We start from the raw sequence: 5,694 nt of genomic DNA, 5'->3' as shown, positions 1-5,694 counted from the left end.
TAGTTAAATCGGCATGCTTTTAATGCCTGGCTAGCGTTAGGGTTACAAGAACCATAGAATTTTGCCCGCTGTTGCACTTTTAGCCGCACTTTAACTGACAAAATGAAGAGAGTTTACCCATTAGAACAGGTATTCTTCACACTTTTCATCTGGCTCAGTTTTGGATAAAATCAGTGCATAGGGCAATATACAAAAAGGTGACCAAAACTGTCCGAAAACTAAAAGTGCAGATAGGAGCAAATTATCACTCATCCTAAAGATAACTGGGGACCCGGAATGCAGCACTGACAGTAAAAAACCTCTACCTGTTGTGGGAATGCTAACCCTAACCCTAGCTAGGGTTTCAAATGTACATTCCGGCAGGGTGTCTCAGAAGCCCTCCAAACATCAAAGTTGATTTTTTTCCTCAAACTCCAAAAAATCAGTCTCAAACTATCAAAACAGTTTCTAAAACCTCTAGGAAATGTATCTTCTTTAATAATCTGTCTGGTTTAGCGAATTTTCATGAAGCTGAAAAATGCTGTTAAATGGTAGTTAAATCGGCATGCTTTTAATGCCTGGCTAGGGTTAGGGTTACAAGAACCATAGAATTTTGCCCGCTGTTGCACTTTTAGCTGCACTTTAAATGACAAAATGAAGAGAGTTTACCCATTAGAACAGGTATTCTTCACACTTTTCATCTGGCTCAGTTTTGGATAAAATCACTGCATAGGGCAATATACAAAAAGGTGACCAAAATTCTCTGAAAACTAAATGTGCAGATAGGAGCAAATTATCACTCATCCTAAAGATAACTGGGGACCCGGAATGCAGCACTGACAGTAAAAAACTTCTACCTGTTGTGGGAATGCTAACCCTAACCCTAGCTAGGGTTTCAAATGTGCATTCCGGCAGGGTGTCTCAGAAGCCCTCCAAACATCAAAGTTAAATTTTTTCCTCAAACTCCAAAAAATCAGTCTCAAACTAGCAAAACGGTTTCTAAAACCTCTAGGAAATGTATCTTCTTTAATAATCTGTCTGGTTCAGGCTAATTTTCATGATGCTGAAAAATGCTGTTAAATGGTAGTTAAATCGGCATGCTTTTAATGCCTGGCTAGGGTTAGGGTTACAAGAACCATAGAATTTTTCCAGCTGTTGCACTTTTAGATGCACTTTAAATGACAAAATGAAGAGAGTTTACCCATTAGAACAGGTATTCTTCACACTTTTCATCTGGCTCAGTTTTGGATAAAATCAATGGATAGGGCAATATACAAAAAGGTGACCAGAACTGTCCGAAAACTAAAAGTGCAGATAGGAGCAAATTATCACTCATCCTAAAGATAACTGGGGACCCGGAATGCAGCACTGACAGTAAAAAACTTCTACCTGTTGTGGGAATGCTAACCCTAACCCTAGCTAGGGTTTCAAATGTACATTCCGGCAGGGTGTCTCAGAAGCCCTCCAAACATCAAAGTTAAATTTTTTCCTCAAACTCCAAAAAATCAGTCTCAAACTATCAAAACGGTTTCTAAAACCTCTAGGAAATGTATCTTCTTTAATAATCTGTCTGGTTCAGGCAAATTTTCATGAAGCTGAAAAATGCTGTTAAATGGTAGTTAAATCGGCATGCTTTTAATGCCTGGCAAGGGTTAGGGTTACAAGAACCATAGAATTTTGCCCGCTGTTGCACTTTTAGCTGCACTTTAAATGACAAAATGAAGAGAGTTTAACCATTAGAACAGGTATTCTTTACACTTTTCATCTGGCTCAGTTTTGGATAAAATCACTGCATAGGGCAATATACAAAAAGGTGACCAAAATTCTCTGAAAACTAAAGGTGCAGATAGGAGCAAATTATCACTCATCCTAAAGATAACTGGGGACCCGGAATGCAGCACTGACAGTAAAAAACTTCTACCTGTTGTGGGAATGCTAACCCTAACCCTAGCTAGGGTTTCAAATGTGCATTCCGGCAGGGTGTCTCAGAAGCCCTCCAAACATCAAAGTTAAATTTTTTCCTCAAACTCCAAAAAATCAGTCTCAAACTAGCAAAACGGTTTCTAAAACCTCTAGGAAATGTATCTTCTTTAATAATCTGTCTGGTTCAGGCAAATTTTCATGATGCTGAAAAATGCTGTTAAATGGTAGTTAAATCGGCATGCTTTTAATGCCTGGCTAGGGTTAGGGTTACAAGAACCATAGAATTTTGCCCGCTGTTGCACTTTTAGCTGCACTTTAAATGACACAATGAAGAGAGTTTACCCATTAGAACAGGTATTCTTCACACTTTTCATCTGGCTCAGTTTTGGATAAAATCAATGGATAGGGCAATACACAAAAAGGTGACCAAAACTGTCCGAAAACTAAAAGTGCAGATAGGAGCAAATTATCACTCATCCTAAAGATAACTGGGGGCCTGGAATGCAGCACTGACAGTAAAAAACTTCTACCTGTTGTGGGAATGCTAACCCTAACCCTAGCTAGGTTTTCAAATGTGCATTCCGGCAGGGTGTCTCAGAAGCCCTCCAAACATCAAAGTTGAATTTTTTTCCTCAAACTCCAAAAAATCAGTCTCAAACTATCAAAACGGTTTCTAAAACCTCTAGGAAATGTATCTTCTTTAATAATCTGTCTGGTTTAGGCAAATTTTCTTGAAGCTGAAAAATGCTGTTAAATGGTAGTTAAATCGGCATGCTTTTAATGCCTGGCTAGGGTTAGGGTTACAAGAACCATAGAATTTTTCCCGCTGTTGCACTTTTAGCTGCACTTTAAATGACAAAATGAAGAGAGTTTACCCATTAGAACAAGTATTCTTCACACTTTTCATCTGGCTCAGTTTTGGATAAAATCAATGGATAGGGCAATATACAAAAAGGTGACCAAAATTCTCTGAAAACTAAATGTGCAGATAGGAGCAAATTATCACTCATCCTAAAGATAACTGGGGACCCGGAATGCAGCACTGACAGTAAAAAACTTCTACCTGTTGTGGGAATGCTAACCCTAACCCTAGCTAGGGTTTCAAATGTACATTCCGGCAGGGTGTCTCAGAAGCCCTCCAAACATCAAAGTTACATTTTTTCCTCAAACTCCAAAAAATCAGTCTCAAACTATCAAAACGGTTTCTAAAACCTCTAGGAAATGTATCTTCTTTAATAATCTGTCTTGTTCAGGCAAATTTTCATGAAGCTGAAAAATGCTGTTAAATGGTAGTTAAATCGGCATGCTTTTAATGGCTGGCTAGGGTTAGGGTTACAAGAACCATAGAATTTTGCCCGCTGTTGCACTTTTAGCTGCACTTTAAATGACAAAATGAAGAGAGTTTACCCATTAAAACAGGTATTCTTCACACTTTTCATCTGGCTCAGTTTTGGACAAAATCATTGCATAGGGCAATATACAAAAAGGTGACCAAAACTGTCCGAAAACTAAAAGTGCAGATAGGAGCAAATTATCACTCATCCTAAAGATAACTGGGCAACCAGAATGCAGCACTGACAGTAAAAAACCTCTACCTGTTGTGGGAATGCTAACCCTAACCCTAGCTAGGGTTTCAAATGTTCATTCCGGCAGGGTGTCTCAGAAGCCCTCCAAACATCAAAGTTGAATTTTTTCCTCAAACTCCAAAAAATCAGTCTCAAACTATCAAAACGGTTTCTAAAACCTCTAGGAAATGTATCTTCTTTAATAATCTGTCTGGTTCAGGCAAATTTTCATGAAGCTGAAAAATGCTGTTAAATGGTAGTTAAATCGGCATGCTTTTAATGCCTGGCTAGGGTTAGGGTTACAAGAACCATAGAATTTTGCCCGCTGTTGCACTTTTAGCTGCACTTTAAATGACAAAATGAAGAGAGTTTACCCATTAGAACAGGTATTCTTCACACTTTTCATCTGGCTCAGTTTTGGATAAAATCAATGGATAGGGCAATATACAAAAAGGTGACCAAAATTCTCTGAAAACTAAAGGTGCAGATAGGAGCAAATTATCACTCATCCTAAAGATAACTGGGGACCCGGAATGCAGCACTGACAGTAAAAAACCTCTACCTGTTGTGGGAATGCAAACCCTAACTCTAGCTAGGGTTTCAAATGTACATTCCGGCAGGGTGTCTCAGAAGCCCTCCAAACATCAAAGTTGAATTTTTTTCCTCAAACTCCAAAAAATCAGTCTCAAACTATCAAAACGGTTTCTAAAACCTCTAGGAAATGTATCTTCTTTAATAATCTGTCTGGTTTAGGCAAATTTTCTTGAAGCTGAAAAATGCTGTTAAATGGTAGTTAAATCGGCATGCTTTTAATGCCTGGCTAGGGTTAGGGTTACAAGAACCATAGAATTTTTCCCGCTGTTGCACTTTTAGCTGCACTTTAAATGACAAAATGAATAGAGTTTACCCATTAGAACAAGTATTCTTCACACTTTTCATCTGGCTCAGTTTTGGATAAAATCACTGCATAGGGCAATATACAAAAAGGTGACCAAAACTCTCTGAAAACTGAAAGTGTAGATAGGAGAAATTATCACTCATCCTAAAGATAACTGGGGACCCGGAATGCAGCACTGACAGTAAAAAACTTCTACCTGTTGTGGGAATGCTAACCCTAACCCTAGCTAGGGTTTCAAATGTGCATTCCGGCAGGGTGTCACAGAAGCCCTCCAAACATCAAAGTTGATTTTTTTCCTCAAACTCCAAAAAATCAGTCTCAAACTATCAAAACGGTTTCTAAAACCTCTAGGAAATGTATCTTCTTTAATAATCTGTCTGGTTCAGGCAAATTTTCATGAAGCTGATAAATGCTGTTAAATGGTACTATAATCGGAATGCTTTTAATGCCTGGCTAGGGTTAGGGTTACAAGAACCATATAATTTTTCCCGCTGTTGCACTTTTAGCTGCACTTTAAATGACAAAATGAAGAGAGTTTACCCATTAGAACAGGTATTCTTCACACTTTTCATCTGGCTCAGTTTTGGATAAAATCACTGCATAGGGCAATATACAAAAAGGTGACCAAAACTGTCCGAAAACTAAAAGTGCAGATAGGAGCAAATTATCACTCATCCTAAAGATAACTGGGGACCCGGAATGCAGCACTGACAGTAAAAAACTTCTACCTGTTGTGGGAATGCTAACCCAAACCCTAGCTAGGTTTTCAAATGTACATTCCGGCAGGGTGTCTCAGAAGCCCTCCAAACATCAAAGTTACATTTTTTCCTCAAACTCCAAAAAATCAGTCTCAAACTATCAAAACGGTTTCTAAAACCTCTAGGAAATGTATCTTCTTTAATAATCTATCTGGTTCAGGCAAATTTTCATGATGCTGAAAAATGCTTTTAAATGGTAGTTAAATCGGCATGCTTTTAATGCCTGGCTAGGGTTAGGGTTACAAGAACCATAGAATTTTGCCCGCTGTTGCACTTTTAGCTGCACTTTAAATGACAAAATGAAGAGAGTTTACCCATTAGAACAGGTATTCTTCACACTTTTCATCTGGCTCAGTTTTGGATAAAATCACTGAAGAGGGCAATATACAAAAAGGTGACCAAAACTGTCCGAAAACTAAAAGTGCAGATAGGAGCAAATTATCACTCATCCTAAAGATAACTGGGGACCCGGAATGCAGCACTGACAGTAAAAAACTTCTACCTGTTGTGGGAATGCTAACCCTAACCCTAGCTAGGGTTTCAAATGTACATTCCGGCAGGGTGTCTCAGA

The sequence above is a fragment of the Lepisosteus oculatus genome, chromosome 4 (genome assembly GCF_040954835.1).
Source record: "Lepisosteus oculatus isolate fLepOcu1 chromosome 4, fLepOcu1.hap2, whole genome shotgun sequence".
Classification (NCBI taxonomy): Eukaryota; Metazoa; Chordata; class Actinopteri; order Semionotiformes; family Lepisosteidae; genus Lepisosteus; species Lepisosteus oculatus.
The sequence above is the reverse complement of the archived record's forward strand: the minus strand, read 5'-3'. Positions refer to the sequence as shown.